The sequence below is a fragment of the Mixophyes fleayi genome, chromosome 3 (assembly GCF_038048845.1).
Source record: "Mixophyes fleayi isolate aMixFle1 chromosome 3, aMixFle1.hap1, whole genome shotgun sequence".
Lineage (NCBI taxonomy): Eukaryota > Metazoa > Chordata > Amphibia > Anura > Limnodynastidae > Mixophyes > Mixophyes fleayi.
Genome location: NC_134404.1, coordinates 140099787 through 140119217, shown reverse-complemented (window position 1 = coordinate 140119217; position 19431 = coordinate 140099787). Strand labels below are relative to the sequence as shown.

Sequence of the window (19431 nt, the reverse complement as noted above, 5' to 3'; positions counted from 1 at the left end):
TGAGCAGTGCAGCAAACACTATATTAAGTGAATGCATTATGAGAAGATTCTTCTTGGAAATGTCTCTCTTACAAAGGATACATTATAATTATGCTATTAAAGTTACTACAAAATAAAGGGCAAGTCATTCATCCCCAGTAAGGCTGCTAATGTTATGTTTTGATTGAATTTTATTGCATTGTAGATCATTCTGCTTTTAAATACTGTGTTTATTTTAGTATTGTATTTTGTTATAATCTACAGCTTCAATCTGTGCATGTAGCACCATCAATTTTAGTTAATCTTACAAAAAGCTCAAAACTATTTATACCACGTCCCTTTTTAACTTAACATCCTAGGGCCTGATTTAGAGTCGGGCGCAAGTCCTTATGTTCAGAGCAAAAAAAAAACTTTTGGACCAAAAAAACAACTTTGTGCACCCTCTCTCAAACAGCATAACATACCCTTGTGCTGTTTGGGGCGGTAAAGAACAATTTTTGTTTTGTTTTTAATTTTTTTAATTTTTTAATTATCTGCTTTACAGGGCGCTGTGCATGATACACTTGCACGCTGGTCCATAAAACAGATAAAGGGGTGTGTTTGTGCAATTTGGACAGTATTCTATGTTGCATGGATCTAAAGATCCGTGCCACTCAAAATACTGTGTAAATTACGGGATGCAATTTACACTTACAATTTCAGTGTAAATTGTGTCCCATTCTAAATGAGGTCCCTAGTGCACTAATGATCTCAGTATCAGCAGTTTTTAATCCTTGGGGTGGAGAATGGACAACAAAATGCCAGAAATATAAGATCACATTTCCAGAATAAACCTTGATAAACAATAAGGATCCATGGGCAGCCAGGCAGTTGCTCAGTATATTCTAGGTCACACTAGTACATAATTACATTAGAAACACTGTATGTATGTTTTGCTGGAGGGAATATTTTTTTTCCCCCAACAATAATTCCCTATCGATTTTTTAAGGATAATTATGTCTGGTAGAATTGTACAGACATGTATTCCTCCAAGATATATAAATACTCTCTAAGTCATACCGTACACTATGGTGATGTTAGCATCTTATTGTGATGTTTATATCATACAACAAATTTGTTTTACTAATACTAAGATGTTGTGCTATTGTCAAGTTGTATAAATATTTGTAGCAGAATTAGAGAAAAACACATTCACATAAAAGCAATTTACTTTTGACATAATCTAGGGAAACTATTGTTAAAGAAATGAAAGGAATAATAGCAAGCTCTACACTAATGGATCCCATTATACTGTATAGGTCATAAGGTGCATTTATGGGTCCAATGTCTCCCATTAATACAAGTGAATTTCCGTGTATGAATACTTCACTAAATATCATGTTAATAAACATGTTCTAATTAGTAAAACAACATCCCAAATTACAACATGGTCTTTGAGATAGCTTTAGCTATTTCCTTATGCAGTATTTTCACTCATTTTTAATACTGATGTTTTGACTATTCACTCATGGATACATGATTTACTTAATTGTGTGTCAATTTCCTTTAAGTTAATGACTGCTAATGTTCTTTTGAAGATGTATTACTTTTGTGGTATTTAAATAACCATTAAAGCCTAGAATTCCTTCTGTCCATGACTATACATGTAGGTTTAAAAAAATACATTTGTTTTTAAAACAGAGTTAATCTTTGGATGACATCACACTAATAAATTGAAATGGTTTCAAGCGGAATAGTTTCTGTTATGTATTCAGTGTTGTTGTTTTACATATGCATGCATTTGTGTGTAAACTCCATCTAGTGTTCAGCCTAGTATCAGCTTAACTGAACACTCAGGACTCCGTAGTCAGATCTCAAAGCACTTTGGGTAAATGACAGGAGGTCACCATCTTAATACTAACATGCTAAGTCAGAGATGCATTATATTCCTCCCCATAGCACAGCATTGATGGTAAGGTTTATGTCAAGTTGTACAGTTATGCCATGATTTCATTGCATTATATCTGTTCATATTGTGATTGCATTCTACTATCCATTATTACAGTTTTACCGTTTGAATTCATATGTTCTTTACTACTTAAATAACACCATTCCTAAGATCTTTACACCTAGACTGGATTATTAAACTATGAGTGGTTATGATGTCTGATTACAATCAGGCCAAAGGGAAGTTTATAGTGAGGACAGAAGAGTTTCTGTTCAAGATCATTGGGTAGATTTACTAATACTTCTAAATAGAAAAAATGGAGGTGTTGCACATAGCAACCAATCAGATTCTAGCAATCATTTATCTAGTACATTCAAGAAAATTATAATTAAAATCCAATTGGTACTATGGGCAACATCTCCACTTTTTCTTTTTAGAAGCTATAGTAAATCAACTCCATGGTGGAATTGTATTTGTTCATTTCCTTAAATGGTAAGATCGTTGGAAACGAGTTCCTTGAACAGGTACAAACCACATAACATTACATATATTCTGTACAAAAAAAACATATAAATACATATTTCCTTACATGCCACAATTAGGATATTGTTGGATGTTTTTTTTATGTTTTCTGAAGCAGTTCAGGGGCGCACCCAGAGGGGGTTTCCTAGTTCTCAGAAACCCCTGTCCTACCTTGGGTGTTGTATGCTTACAGTGGCTGGCCCCTCTCCAGGGACCAGCCACTACTGCTTGTAATCATCTCCCAGTCAGGCACCTGCTGTGTGAGCACAGCTCTCTGCTGGCAGATTGGCCCCGCCCCTTCCTCCCACATGGCCAGCATGGGTGTTATACAGGAGGCAGCAGCAGAAGAAGGTAAGAATGTGTATGTGTGTGTATGTGTGTGTGTGTGTGTGTGTGTGTGTGTGAGTGAGTCTGTGCAGTGCCGTAACTAGACATTGTGGTGCCCTGGGCGAGACTGGGCACCGGCGCTCCCCATCTAAGTGGGAGTGGCATTTGACAAGTGGGTGTGGCCAACTTAATATGGGTGTGGCTAGCACTTTACTGAAAGAATTTGTATATATTATAATATAATGCAATTTGCTGTAAGCACAAATTTCCTGTCTGTGTTGTATCAAATAATGATGACATGCTCACATCAAGCAGCATTTAATTTATATCTCACTGTAACAACCGGATGTTTTAGCAAATAATCAAAAACACAATAATCACAAAACACAAATAGGCACTTTTCATGATGAACCCAAGCAGATGTCAATATAACGGAAGGAGACATACTATCAGGGGCGAGAGCAGGACTTTGATGTAGAGGTTTTCCAAGTTTGTTCTTCACCAAAATATTCATGTTTATGTTTGTACATACCCTACAAATACTACATACAGTACACATTATAAAGTGCTCCATATAATTCCCACTAAATATATAGACAAAACTGCTGGTATAGAAAGTTGGTGTATACTGGACAAAATATATTTGAATGTACTTTTGTGTGGAGAATAAACCTGATGGTAAACAAGAGCGATGTTATAAAGAAGGTGGTATAAAGAGTACTGTATGTATGAGCTGCACTGGCAAAGCTTAGATATAAAAAGTAATAGAAGTGGCTGCTACAAATGGCAGGACATTAGGGTCTCTTCATATTATAATCAACAGGTATCACACCTGCATATAAAACATGTCCAAACTGACACTCTGCCAGGATACTTGGCCCAAGTGGGCGCAGCCGCCCGATACCTACCTTCGTGCCCAGGGGAATCGTCGCTCTAATTCAGATCCCCTACAAGCAACAATCCATTCCCGGCAATGATGCGTTCCAACAACAGGAAGTTCGGCATTTGGAACGCATTTGCGTTCCAAATGCCGAACTTCCTGTTGTTGGAACGCACATGCGTTCCACTGCATTGCCGGGAATGGATTGTTGCTTGTAGGGGATCTGAATTAGAGCGGCGATTCCTCTGGGCACGGAGTCAGGTATCAGGCGGCTGCGCCCACTTGGGCTTGCGCCCGGGGCGGTCGCACCGCCCGCACCGCCGTCGTTATGGCTCTGAGTCTGTGTATATGTCAGCTTACATGTCTGTGTGTTTATGTATGTGTGTGTTTATGTATGTATGTGTGTGTATGTGACAGCTTACATATCTGTGTGTTTATGTATGTGTGTGTATGTGACAGCTTACATATCTGTGTGTTTATATATGTGTGTGTGTTTATGTATGTGTATGTGACAGCTTACATATCTGTGTGTTTATGTATGTGTGTGTTTATGTATGTGTGTGTATGCGACAGCTTACATATCTGTGTGTTTATATATGTGTGTGTGTTTATGTATGTGTATGTGACAGCTTACATATCTGTGTGTTTATGTATGTGTGTGTTTATGTATGTGTGTGTATGTGACAGCTTACATATCTGTGTGTTTATGTATGTGTGTGTTTATGTATGTATGCGTGTGTATGTGACTGCTTACATATCTGTGTGTTTATGTGTGTGTGTGTGTATGTGACAGCTTACATATCTGTGTGTTTATGTATGTGTGTGTATGTGACAGCTTACATATATGTGTGTTTATGTATGTGTGTGTTTATGTATGTGTGTGTTTATGTATGTGTGTGTGTATGTGACAGCTTACATATCTGTGTGTTTAATCCTGTGTGTTTATGTATGTGTGTGTATGTGACAGCTTACATATCTGTGTGTTTATGTATGTGTGTGTTTATGTATGTATGTGTATGTGACAGCTTACATATCTATGTGTTTATGTATGTGTGTGTGTGTGTGTATGTGACAGCTTACATATCTGTGTGTTTATGTATGTGTGTGTGTGTATATGACAGCTTACATATCTGTGTGTTTATGTATGTATGTGTGTGTGTGTTTATGTGACAGCTTACATATCTGTGCGTTTATGTATGTGTGTGTGTGTGTGTGTATGTGACAGCTTACATATCTGTGTGTTTATGTATGTGTGTGTTTATGTATGTATGTGTATTTGACAGCTTACATATCTGTGTGTTTAATCCTGTGTGTTTATGTATGTATGTGTATGTGACAGCTTACATATCTGTGTGTTTATGTATGTGTATGTGTGTGTGTGTATGTATGTGACAGCTTACATATCTGTGTGTTTATGTATGTGTGTGTGTTTATGTATGTATGTGACAGCTTACATATCTGTGTGTTTATGTGTGTGTTTATGTATGTGTGTGTTTATGTTAGAGATGAGCACACTCGGATTTCTGAAATCCGAGCCCACCCGAACGTTGCCGATCCGAGTCGGATCCGAGACAGATCCGGGTATTGGCGCCATATTCAAATCTGAAACTGAGGCTCTGACTCATAATCCCATTGTCGGATCTCGCGATACTCGGATCCTATAAATTCCCCGCTAGTCGCCGCCATCTTCACTCGGGCATTGATCAGGGTAGAGGGAGGGTGTGTTAGGTGGTCCTCTGTCCTGCTATATCTCGTGCTGTTCAGTTCTGTGCTGTGCTGTGCTCAGTCCAGTGGTGTTGTGTCCTGTGCTCTGTCCTTCTGAGGTCAGTGGTGCTGCTGGGTCCTGTGCTGTGTCCTGTTCAGTCCAGTGGTGCTGTGTCCTGTGCTCTGTGCTTCTAAGGGCATAGTTATTTTCCCAATATTCCCAAGTGTTTAAAAAAATAAAAAAAAGTTATTTTAAAAAATACAAAAAACTAATTTAATTTTTTTTTAATTATAACCAAATTTGCAAAACCAATCCAGCAGTATAAGTCCATTGGTACTGCAATATTACCAAGTTCACACATTCTGCAGTATCCTGTGCTACATATAATGGAGACCAAAAATTTGGAGGATAAAGTAGGTGAAGATCAAGACCCACTTCCTCCTAATGCTGAAGCTGCTGCCACTAGTCATGACATAGACGATGAAATGCCATCAACGTCGTCTTCCAAGCCCGATGACCAATCTCGAAGTACAGGGCATGTAAAATCCAAAAAGCCCAAGTTAAGAAAAAGTAGCAAAAAGAGAAACTTAAAATCATATGCGGAGAAACGTAAAGTTGCCAATATGCCATTTACAACACGGAGTGGCAAGGAACGGCTTAGGCCCTGGCCCGTGTTCATGACTAGTGGTTCAGCTTCACCCATGAATCTTAGCCCTCCTCCTCCTCCCCCCCCTACAAAAAATTGAAGAGAGTTATGCTGTCAGCAACAAAACAGCAAACAACTCTGCCTTCTAAAGAGAAATTATCACAAATCCCCAAAGCGAGTCCAAGGATGTTGGTGGTTGTCAAGCCTGACCTTCCCATCACTGTACGGGAAGAGGTGGCTCGGGAGGAGCCTATTGATGATGTAGCTGGCGCTGTGGAGGAACTTGATGATGAGGATGGTGATGTGGTTATTGTAAATGAGGCACCAGGGGGGGAAACAGCTGATGTCCATGGGATGAAAAAGCCCATCGTCATGCCTGGTCAGAAGACCAAAAAATGCACCTCTTCGGTCTGGAGTTATTTTTATCCAAATCCAGACAACCAATGTATGGCCATATGTAGCTTATGTAAAGCTCAAATAAGCAGGGGTAAGGATCTTGCCCACCTAGGAACATCCTCCCTTATACGTCACCTGAATAACCTTCATAGTTCAGTGGTTAGTTCAGAAACTGGGGCTAAGACCCTCATCGGTACAGGGACACCTAAATCCCGTGGTCCAGTTGGATACACACCAGCAACACCCTCCTCGTCAACTTCCTCCACGATCTCTATCAGATTCAGTCCTGCAGCCCAAGTCAGCAGCCAGACTGAGTCCTCCTCAATACGGGATTCATCCGAGGAATCCTGCATCGGTACGCCTACTACTGCCACTGTTGCTGTTGCTGCTGTTAGTCGGTCATCTTCCCAGAGGGGAAGTCGTAAGACCGCTAAGTCTTTCACAAAACAATTGACCGTCCAACAGTCGTTTGCCATGACCACAAAATACGATAGTAGTCACCCTATTGCAAAGCGTATAACTGCGGCTGTAACTGCAATGTTGGTGTTAGACGTGCGCCCGGTGTCCGCCATCAGTGGAGTGGGATTTAGAGGGTTGATGGAGGTATTGTGTCCCCGGTACCAAATCCCGTCGAGATTCCACTTCACTAGGCAGGCGATACCAAAAATGTACAGAGAAGTATGATCAAGTGTCCTCAGTGCTCTAAAAAATGCGGTTGTACCCACTGTCCACTTAACCACGGACATGTGGACAAGTGGTTCTGGGCAAACGAAGGACTATATGACTGTGACAGCCCACTGGGTAGATGCATCCCCTTCCACAGAAACAGCAACAGCTGCATCAGTAGCAGCATCTACAAAATGGCTGCTCGTGCAAAGGCAGGCAACATTGTGTATTACAGGCTTTAATAAGAGGCACAACGCTGAAAACATATTAGAGAAACTGAGGGAAATTATCTCCCAGTGGCTTACCCCACTTAGACTCTCATGGGGATTTGTGGTGTCAGACAATGCCAGTAACATTGTGCGCGCATTAAATATGGGCAATTTCCAGCACGTCCCATGTTTTGCCCACACCATTAATTTGGTGGTGCAGCATTACCTCAAGAGTGACAGGGGTGTGCTGGAGATGCTTGCGGCGGCGCGCAAAATTGCTGGACACTTTCGTCATTCAGCCAGTGCCTACCGCAGACTAGAGGCACATCAAAAAAGCATGAACCTGCCCTGCCATCACCTTAAACAAGAGGTTGTGACGCGCTGGAACTCCACCCTCTGCATAGGATGGAGGAGCAGCAAAAGGCCATTCAGGCCTACACAGCCACCTACGACATAGGCAAAGGAGTGGGAATGCGCCTGAGTCAAGCGCAGTGGAGACTGATTTCCGTGTTGTGCAAGGTTCTGCAGCCATTTGAACTTGCCACACGAGAAGTCAGTTCCGACACTGCCAGCTTGAGTCAGGTGATTCCCCTGATCAGGCTGTTGCAGAAGCAGCTGGAGAAAGTGAGGGAGGAGCTGGTAAGCCATTGCGATTAGACCAAGCATGTAGCTCTTGTGGATGTAGCCCTTCGTACGCTTTGCCAGGATCCGAGGGTGGTCACTCTTTTCAAGTCAGAGGAATACATTCTGGCCACCGTGCTCGATCCTCGGTTTAAAGCGTTTGTTGTGTCTCTGTTTCCGGCGGACACAAGTCTACAGTGGTGCAAAGACCTGCTGGTCAGGAGATTGTCCTCTGAAGAGGACCGTGACATGCCAACAGCTCCACCCTCATTTTCTTCCACATCTATGGCTGCGAGGAAAAAGCTCAGTTTTCCTAAAAGAGGCGCTGGCGGGGATGCTGATAACATCTGGTCCGGACTGAAGGACCTGCCAACCATTGCAGACATGTCTACTCTCGCTGCATTGGATGCTGTCACAATTGAAAAAATTGTGGAGGATTACTTTGCTGACACCATCCAAGTAGACATGTCAGACAGTCCATATTGTTACTGGCAGGAAAAAAAGGCAGTTTATAAGCCCCTGTAGAAACTGGCTCTATTTTACCTGAGTTGTCCACCCTCCAGTGTGTACTCAGAAAGAGTTTTTAGTGCAGCGGGGAACCTGGTCAGTGAGCGGCGAAGGAGGTTGCTTCCTTATAACGTTGAAAAAATGATGTTTATAAAAATGAATAATCAATTCCTCAATGAAGTACAGCACTGCTCTCCAGATAGTACAGAGGGACCTGTGGTTGTGGAGTCCAGCGGAGACGAATTGATAATGTGTGATGAGGAGGAAGTACACACTGAAGGGGGAGAGGAATCAGAGGTTGAGGATGAGGACGACATCTTGCCTCAGTAGAGCCTGTTTAGTCTGTACAGGGAGAGATAAATAGCTTTTTTGGTGTGGGGGCCCAAATAAACCAACCATTTCAGCCAAAGTTGTTTGGTAGGCCCTGTCGCTGAAATGATTGGTTTGTTAAAGTGTGCATGTCCTATTTCAACAACATAAGGGTGGGTGGGAGAGCCCAAGGACAATTCCATCTTGGAACTTTTTTTTTTGCAATATATGACCAATCAACAGTCGTTTGCCATGTTCAAAAAGTAAAACCAAATTTAAACAAATTCAAGAAATTAAACCAAAAGTAAAATGCCCTGTCATAATTTAAAACAAGAGGTATTGACATGCTCTAAAACTACTGTATTGTTGTTTATATTTTATAAACACTACACTTGAAAGCTTGAGTCTTTCAATGAAAAAGTAACTCTCCATTGCACAAATATTTGCAACAGGGACAATTTTAGGGTTAAGAAAGTCAACAAATAACACTTCGACGCTGTCTGTCTTTATAAACACTACACTTGGAAGTTGGAGGAGGTATTGTGGCCCCGGCACCAAATTTACTACCGGGGCCACTCCACTGTGCAGTCCATATTTAGGTGTATCAGATATTAAACAACGGTGACAGTTGATGCCCAATTTTTTAATTATATTGTGGCCTCGGTACCAAATTGTGTACCGGGGCCACCACACTACGCAGTCCATACCCTTTTTTGGTGGAATTCTGACCCGTGGAGGGTTTTTTAATTATATTGTGGCCTCGGTACCAAATTGTGTACCGGGGCCACCACACTACGCAGTCAAGAAAGATAGATGCGTATCATAGATAAAGTACATTCAGTGTTGTGGGGCAAATTGAAAAATATTCAAAATGCACTGTCATTATCAAAAACAAGAGGTTTTCACACGCTGAAACTCCAACATGTATATGATGGAGAGGATGGAGGAGCAGCCGTATGTGCAGTGTAATGCAGACCTGTTGAAGGTTTTTTATATATTTTATTGTGGTGCCCAGTGCCCACTACTCCACGCAGTCCAGATACTATTTTTGGGTGTAATTCAGACCTGTTGAAGGTTTTCTATATATTTTTTATTGTGGTGCCCAGTGCCCACTACTCTACGCAGTCCAGATACTATTTTTGGGTGTAATGCAGACCTGTTTAAGGTTTTCTATATATTTTATTGTGGTGCCCAGTGCCCACTACTCTACGCAGTCCAGATACTATTTTTGGGTGTAATGCAGACCTGTTGAAGGTTTTCTATATATTATATTGTGGTGGCCAGTGGCCAGTCCTCTACGCAGTCCAGATACTATTTTTGGGTGTAATGCAGACCTGTTGAAGGTTTTCTATATATTTTATTGTGGTGCCCAGTGCCCACTACTCTACGCAGTAAAGATACTATTTTTGGGTGTAATGCAGACCTGTTGAAGGTTTTCTATATATTATATTGTGGTGGCCAGTGGCCAGTCCTCTACGCAGTCCAGATACTATTTTTGGGTGTAATGCAGACCTGTTAAAGGTTTTCTATATATTATATTGTGGTGCCCAGTGCCCACTACTCTACGCAGTCCAGATACTATTTTTGGGTGTAATTCAGACCAGTTGATGGGTTTTTAATTATATTGTGGGGAACACTCCTCTACGCAGTCCAGAAAGATACCTCGTTGCAACGTTTTGTACTAAAAAAAAATAATATTGTGAGGTGTTAGTTGTTCAGAATAGCCTTTAAATTAGTGGAAATGATTGTTATTGAATGTTATTGAGGTTAATAATAGCGTAGGAGTGAAAATAAGCCCAAAAACTTGATTTTTACACTTTTTAGTTTTTTTTCAAAAAAAATCCGAATCCAAAACCTTAAATCCGAACCAAAACCTTTCGGCAGGTGTTTTGCGAAACAAATCCGAACCCAAAACATCGCGAAAATCCGGATCCAAAACACAAAACACGAGACCTCAAAAGTCGCCGGTGCACATCCCTAGTTTATGTATGTGTGTGTATGTGGCAGCTTACATATCTGTGTTTAATCCTGTGTGTTTATGTATGTGTGTGTATGTGACAGCTTACTTATCTGTGTGTTTATGTATGTGTGTGTATGATCCTGTGTGTTTGTGTGTGTCTGTGTATGGGACAGTTTACATATCTGTGTGGTTGACACGGTGTGTGTTTGTAGCCACGCCCCTACATATACTGGACACGCCCTCTTGTATCGGGGTGTGGAAACCCCCCTCCTCGAATCCTGCGTTTGCCCCTGCAGTTTGCCTGAGAACTATTCATGTTTCACATTTACTGATATAAGATATTGATGTAAGACTGTCCCTGCTGTAAAATGTAGTATTGGGGTAGCACCAGACACTCTATGCAGTATAGTGCCATGTATGGCCATCAGCAGTAAGTGGAACTGTTGTGGGTGAATTATGATATATGCTTTCAAGGATGCAAAATAAGATAAGAGCAGCACAGCAGAGTACAAAAGTTGTATTTTTTGCCTATCACCTACTGCACTGTCCCTCTTTAGTGTCTACTCTTAGACCTATTACCAACATGAACCCACCATGTCTATGTGTCATCATCATGTTGTCTCTCTGATTCAGGAAGAGGAAGTCACCAATTTCTTTACTATTTATTAGTGGGGAGGAACAGGGCTGTCAGGAGCAATTCCTTGGGGCCCCTTCTATAGCCGACGAAGGGGGCAATGTCATAACAGGTTGGTTGCTCCTCCAACTACACAGGCAGGCCTGGGTCCTGCTTCTTTGTACTTGCTTAACCCCTCTCAGCGCTCCAATAGCTTTTCTTCTGTTTTAGTCCATGCACTCCTCAAATTGCTGAAGGATGAGGCAAATGATGGTCGCTTCATTCATTGACAAATCATTGTACCCCTCCTCCTAAAGTAGAGTGAGAAGAAGACTGAGAAGTAGCAAGGGTGTAGGAGAGGTGACCAAAGGCTGGGCCTGGGGTTCTCACCTCAAGACTGGAATGCCCCTATCCTTTCCTTACATCATTATGACTGCCATTGCGTCATTGTGCTCAGCTTTGCAATCCGGTGACATTACAGAGGCACACATAATTATTCTGGTTGATGGATGGATAAGGGACTTCTGAGTGCATATTGATCTTGTCTCAAAATGCAACAGTTGCAGCGAAACTAGCAAAACAGGATTCCCTATACATATATACATATACAAAATATTTATATGAAGTATAGGGTTGGTGATGTGACAAAGACGTCTTGGCAAACACAGCCTCCTAATCACTAGATACAGACAGATCCTAGTTACAGTACTATTTGTTCTATTATATTTGCTTTATCTTTTCTGTCTTTTGTACTTTTTCTCCATGTTTAATGTTTGCCAGTCTTATGGTTTTTCCTGGGATTTATAGTTACATCCCTGCTATTGTGGAAGGTTAAATCCAATTCATATTCTTCCACATCTTTAACTGCCACCCAGACTACAGACACATTATAATAAACACATTGTAGGATATATAGTAACCGAGATCTATGAGTAATGCAGCTGGTTCAGAACAATTTAATGCTCAGAAAATATGAGACATCATAAATTTCCAGCTTCAGATTTTATTTGGTTGTACATTAATATCTTTGAGATGTAGATCTAATAAAGTGCATGTCATTTTCCTGAAAATCCCTTCTTTGTGTGTATGACTGAATTATTTTCAGCCATTCATATATTATATCCAGTGTATGTTTCTACAGAGTCATATGTTTTTTGTAATGTTTTGTTTATGCTACTGCAGCACATCTACAAAACTCAATGATGCTACAGATTTCAATTCTCAGAATCCCAAAGCCTGTGCCCCTGTTGGAATCAATACACAAATGCAACCCAGACTAGCATTAGTTTACAGAATATCTCCTACCACACAGTTAAATGAATGATTTTTCCTGTTAAAAACTCTATAATATCCACCATAAAACATCATTACCCACCATATATACCCTAGTGTAAATCTAAGCACATCGTATTCTTTACATGAAAGGACCTGGATATGGCAAGATAAAAATATATGAGAAAACAAATAGTAAAGTTACTCATTGGATAAGGTGGTCATGGATTTTCTACAAGGTATATTTTGACTCTTAGGGCTAGATTTACTAAGCTGCGGGTTTGAAAAAGTGGGGATGTTGCCTATAGCAACCAATCAGATTCTAGCTGTCATTTTGTAGAATGTACTAAATAAATGACAGATAGAATATGATTGGTTGCTATAGGCAACATCCCCCCTTTTTCAAACCCGCAGCTTAGTAAATCTAAGTGACTTTTTCTGAAATAAGAAAACTGGTACTTCTATATTTAACATAAAGATGCTCAAATATCTCCATTATTATCATGTTATTGTTGTTTTCTAAATTTCTAATTATGATAATTAAAAAACATGGTGAAAATAGATGTCACCATGCAAGTGCACTGTCTTAAAATATTGCTTTATTTAATATGTTCAACTAGTTAAAAGCTTGTCAAAGTGATGGAAAAAACTAAGAGTATTGTTTGAATATTTATGCTGTGCTCAATAACAGGAGCAAACCTTATTGCACCCAATTTGACTTGATTGAATAATTTGTCAGATGGCTGCTCAGCCACAAAATGCTTAGCGTGGCAAAATTTCCGCATACTGTTCATGGGGCCAGTTATGAGCATTAATATATGTTTCATCAAAGTTACTGACTTCAAGAATGGCTTGGCAGCTTGTTCGCTGACTTTGTAGGCGTGATATTACCTCTGTCCTGTTCGCTCTTTGTTTTCTCTGTGACGGACAATTTGCAGAGGAGTCAGATTTGCATGGTGACGATGATCACGTTCATGAACTCTTTGGTCATCAGTCATAGTTTGTCTTTGGGCTTTATTCCGCTCTGCCCTTCGCCTTTTTGCCGCTTGTTGCTGTGCAATTACTCCCACAGCAGACATTTGCCTTTTAAGTGGCACCGCAGTTACACTTGTTGCTTAAATTAATTTGTATATTCCTATTAATTTAACACTAAGTGCAAATAAAATGAGTGGAATAAAGTGAATAGAAAATTGAGTCAATTTGGAATAGCAAAGGCCATTCATTATCAATGCTAACTGCCACCCAAAAACCTAGATAAAACAAACAAAAAAAGTCAAAGAAATGAGGAAAATCTAGTCAATAGGAATAGTCAAGTGCACAAAAGAGTCATTTGCAAACATTTTTACAAAATTTGTTTGTGTGCTTTGTGTGTATATCTATAAAGGTGAGGAGCAGCGTTATCCTTTTATAAATATAGATTATTTAATACAATTAAAAGAAGTCAATTGACGTATTATTAATTATACTGTGTAGGGTTGCAGTAGCCTGCCTGCATAAAGCCCAACAGATAGATTTGGCAGATACTGGGCAGCAGAAAGTTGGAGAGTGGGTCCCATTTGGGAAAATAGGTCCATGATTGACAGATCAAACCCCTTTTTCTAATCTACTGATGACTTGAAGCTGGGTAATGACAACCTTTAAGTCAGATTTGGAGAACCTTCACAGATACATTGCTACCATTTTCATGTAATGGTATGCAAGCTATGGTTTCCACCAATACCTACTTGTACACCTATCCATTTAAATTTTACTCCTTGATTTAGTAACTTTACTATACCTGATCAGGCATAGGGACTCTGCAGTGTAGTTTGCTAACTCAGTTCAAATTTGTCTCTTACTAACCTTGCTCATAATTTAGCACATAAAAGTGTATTATGTAAATCCAATTGAAGGGAAAGGACTGTAACTGTATTTTCATCAGTAAATTGCTCTGATTCTTAAAATTTCACCTCCTACAAGAACAATATTCCTGAAAGTATATGCAGGCCATAAACCATTTGAATATACCAATATCAAACCCTGTTATAACTAGCTACTACACATATAGCATTGCTGTTACACAGTTGTATTTTTCACAGCTCTCAGCCAGCTGTAAGCATGTAATGAAGCATGCTCTCCTATTCTTATTCCTTACATCCCATTCACAAGTCTTTTCAACAAACAACATTGCAATAAGAAGACAGAATGATGCAGAGACAAGTTGCCTGTATCACAGTAGATAGACTGAGGATGTGATGGGTGACTATATCAAGCAAAAGACAATGAGAGCACAAAGGACTGAGTACAATTGTTGGAACAATAATTCATACATTGTAATCACATTATAACTTCAAGCTGTGTGGAACACACGAAACAGCCTAGAGGCACTTCAACATATAGGAGTAGATAATTGGTATTGGTTAAATAGTGCGTCGAGGGGGCAGACTTTATTAGATGAATTTATTAAATCTGGCTCATCAGCACCAACTATAGAGAACATTGTTATACATTTTATATTGAAATGGATGTGTTGTAATTGCATATCACATACACTTCTATAACATATGTAACATTATTAAAACAATTCATTTGCCCATTGTAAAATAAACTTACATTGCTATCAAAATGCAAGTGATGAGTAAAAACATCATATAGTAGTTATGTAAGTGTTGCATAAGGAAATAAAGACTGGCCTTTTCAATTCATTCTGTATGCTGAACGTAGCTGTACAGCTTCAAGCTAAAACATCCTCGCCATATGATGCATAGAAACTCCTTTCCAAATATAGATACTGGGCACGATGCAGCAGTGCCTGACAAGCATTTTACACTTATTAATTAGGTGCATTGCAGGAAATGCGTTCATTTGAATATTGAAGTTTCATGAACTAACTTACAATGCTTTCTTTTCCACTTCATTTTCAAACTTTTCAGCATACCATCTGGAGAGTCAGCTGCTAAGTTACATAATTACACACTGTAATTATTTATAAAACATATATTGATGTAATAATAGAGAATTTGCCAATTAGTGAAACAAAAGTATCCAAGAGTTTGAGCAATTCTATTTTAAGGACAAATAAGTGACTTCTTTAATCATTAGTGTCACAACAAGACAATTACGGGTGTGTGTGCCGGGTTAAATACTCCTGATGACTTTAAAATGCTCATAACTGACCATCCATTTGCCAGTGGACTTGCCATCATTGCCTAGGCATGGAACCAATAATGATGAGAGCAGAGCCTATCAACTCACAAGGGACCAATAGCCGGTGGTAGTCACCTTAACAATGCTGTAAACACCCACAGTGTATACAGCGACATAAATAATCCGAATGTAAACACAGCAACATTTTAAAAACACTGACTTACGTATACACAGACTCAGCACAGTTCCGATGTGAGGAGAGCCCGACAATTTAAAATGATGTCACTTTGAACTGCGACTTTAATATTTAAAGTGGCAATGCAATGGACCCAGGGTACAATCATGTAATGTAAGTATGAATTTACCGTACTAGGGTTAGGGTTAGGGAACTTACATTACATGATCGTATGCCGGGTCCATTGCATTGCTGCTTTAAATATTAAAGTCGCAGTTCAAAGTGACGTCATTTTAAATTGTCGGGCTCTTCTCACATCGGAACTGTGCTGAGTCCGTGTATACGTAAACAGTGTTTTTAACATGTCGTCTTTACATTCGGATTATTTATGTCGCTGTAAATACTGTCGGTGTTTGCAGCATCATCAACACGTACTACACCCCTAATGGCATCACCGAGAAGCAATATATGTACTACCTGACATCACATCACATTATGCTAAAAAACTTGCCTCATAGCATTTATTATCCTGATGCCAAGAATTATTTTCTTTTAAAATAGAAAATAGAAAAATCTCATTGTTATTATTACTACTACCTTTTACATATTCTGTTATGCTGTACAGTTTAGAGATAAAGCAAAGAAACATTGAATACAGGAGTATGACATCAGACAATGGAGTGAATGTCCCACTAACAAGAAGCTTTCAGTCTAATAGGGAAAATGGAAATTTTTACAAAAGATGAAAAAATGGAATACTCCATATTAAAGGGGTTCTGCAACAACATCCTCTCTGAAGAATCCCTGGATTTATCACCCAAAATGCTTTATTATTTATTATTTATATTTATACAATTTCCTGGAAAGAAAACAAAAGGCTCCCAATCAATTTAAAAAAATCCATCCAGTATCTGGTGCAATTGGCTCATTTACAATAATTCCTCAAGCTCACACACTTCTAGCGCTCATCTCCACAATATTTCAACCCTCCTCTTATGACTTGCCCTGAACTTTGATCTAGACTGATTTTGGTCCCTTTACCAATGGATCATTAGCTACCGGGATTCCCGTTTCAGTCTCAGTATTTCCTTGGGACCAGATTAAGGGTATAAGGGCCTGGGTCTGAAAATTAAAAAAAGGGCCTATTATAAGAAGTGTCATCCCAGCGGAGGTGTGGCAAGTAATTTGTGGGTGTGGCCAGATGTCTGTGGTCATGGCCAGTATCATGGAAGGCACAGCTTGCACTTTCCTGCAACCATCTACATCTTCCTCCCATCCTCCCTTATATAAACAGTGCACCACTAACTGGTTTACACAGCGTGTATGTAAAGTGAAGAGTGGAAATATGTCCCAGCTGTTCCTCTTGCCAGAACAAGCTCCTGGCTAATCAGGATAGTCCCCTAAAACCAGAACTATCTTGATGGAATCGGTACAGTTGAGAGGTAAAGGTATGTTATTTTATTGACCATTGAAAACAAAAATATAAACAATGGGTGATTATTGTTATTTATAAAGTACTTTAACAGAAATATACATGAAAAATGCTATTTTTCAGGTTATTAACATTGAACAAACTATATATAACAAACTATCTACTATATAAATGCCTAGTGGCGTGTGTGAAAAAAAAAAACCAAGCTGCAGCGCCACCTGCTGGGCAGAGTTATACACTGACCTACATATTTCTTGAAGGAGAAGTGACAGTTGGGAGTGGTTGGTGGTTGCCGGGGGTGACAGTGGGGAGTTTTTAACACCTTAAGTAGCTTGATGAAGGATGTGGCGATGAAGATGAAGGATGAGGTGATGGAGAAAAATGATGAGGTGGTGACATGTGGACAAAACCACGTTAAAAAAGAGCGCTTGCGTCTTCCCCTGAGGAGGCCTGGGCTAGGCCCAAATGCATGACAAGAACCTTTTTAGCACCTTAAGTAGCTTGATTTGACTAGAATGCATGAATATCATGCACGGGTTAACTTGTATATAACTATATATATATATTAATATATATTTAGTTAATGCAAATATAAATCAGCCATTCATGTGGCAGAAACTCAATGCATAAAAGCATTCAGACATGGTCAAAACTTGCAATTGTTGTTCAGACCAATCACCAGAATAGAGAACAAATGTGATCTGAGTGACTTTACAGTGGAATGATTGTTGGTCCCATACCGGTTGTTTCAGTACCTCAGAAACTGCTGTTGTCTTTGGATTTTTACACATTAGAGTTTACAGAGAACAATACTCAAAACCAAACTCAAACCCAAAAAAACAAAAAAATCTAGTGAACGGCAGTTCTGTTGGTGTAAAACAACTTGTTAATGAGAGACGTCACAAGGGAATGGTCGGCCTAGTTCCAGCTGACAGGAAGGCGACAATAACTCAATTAACCATGGATGATATGCAGAAGAGCACCATTGAATGCACAGCACATCCAACCTTGAAGTGGATGTGCTACAGCAGCAGAAGACCACACAGCACCCTTGTGACTGCCACACAATACATAACACCCTTGTGACTGCCACACAATACATAGCAACCTTGTGACTGCCAAACAATACATAACACCCTTGTGACTGCCACACAATACATAGCACCCTTGTCACCACCATAGAGCACATAGCACCCTTGTCACTGCCACACAATACATAACACTCTTGTGACTGCCACACAATACATAGCAACCTTGGGACCCCCACACAATACATAGCACCCTTGTGACTGCCACACAATACATAGCACCCTTGTGACCACCATAGAACACATAGCACCCTTGTCACTGCCACACAATACAGGGGACAATCTTGAGACTGCCACCCAATACAGCCCAATACAAAGAGCAAAATATGATTTTTTATATACAAACAAACTGTGCAGTTAATGTGTGAGAATGTGCTGTTTGTCATTTTCATACCTTCTAACACTTCAAATGGCCAAAAGGGAATGTATAAGATTTCTTATATATACCTATTCTTTCTTCAAGTGTTCATACATCTGAGCAGACTTCAAAATATGAATAGTCAAACACAGTTAAATATCAATGGTACCAGGGAATAATTTCCAAAGAAAAAGCTGGTAATTTTGGTGAAAGAAAAGGAACCGCTTCCTATGCTAATACACACGGGCCATTCACACATGCATATTATATTTTCACATATGTTGGGCCTGTTGTCACATATCCCCTGTTGTCACATATTCTTGTTGGACCTGTTGTCACATATTGCCTCTTGGGCCTGTTGTCACATATCCCCTCTTAAGCCTTTTGTCACATATCCACTGTTGGGCCTCTTGTCACATATCCCTTCTTGGGCCTGTTGTCACATATCCCCTGTTGGGCCTGTTGTCACATATCACCTGTTGTCACATATATCCTCTTGGGCCACTTATCACATATTCCTGTTGTCCAATATATCACATATGCCATGTTGTCAGATATCCCATGTTGTCACATATCCCATGTTGTCACATAGCCCTTTTGTCACATACAGTGGGTGAAATAAGTATTGAACAGATCAACATTTTTCTCAGTAAATATATATTTAATAGGGCTATTGTAATGAAATTTACACAAAATGTCAGCAACAACCCTTG

The 19431-nt window shown here is 39.7% G+C and overlaps 1 protein-coding gene and 1 long non-coding RNA gene across 5 annotated transcripts in view; one reads left to right on the top strand and one right to left on the bottom strand.

The window, feature by feature from the left end:
* The window catches only part of DLGAP2 (DLG associated protein 2), a 953423-nt gene that overhangs the window by 279759 nt on the left and 654233 nt on the right, over window positions 1-19431 (bottom strand). Inside the window, exon 1 of one of the 4 annotated variants that reach the window (XM_075202468.1) lies at window positions 2600-2695. The exons of 2 other annotated variants lie outside the window; for them this stretch is intronic. The gene's annotated coding sequence lies outside the window, so the exon portion shown is untranslated. One more of the 4 variants, XM_075202470.1, reaches the window with a different exon arrangement.
* LOC142144073 (uncharacterized) overlaps window positions 2719-19431 on the top strand; it is a 31199-nt gene continuing 14486 nt past the window's right edge. The window contains exon 1 of the long non-coding RNA XR_012689649.1: window positions 2719-2779. This is a non-coding gene — a long non-coding RNA (uncharacterized LOC142144073). The remainder of the gene's footprint in view (window positions 2780-19431) is intronic.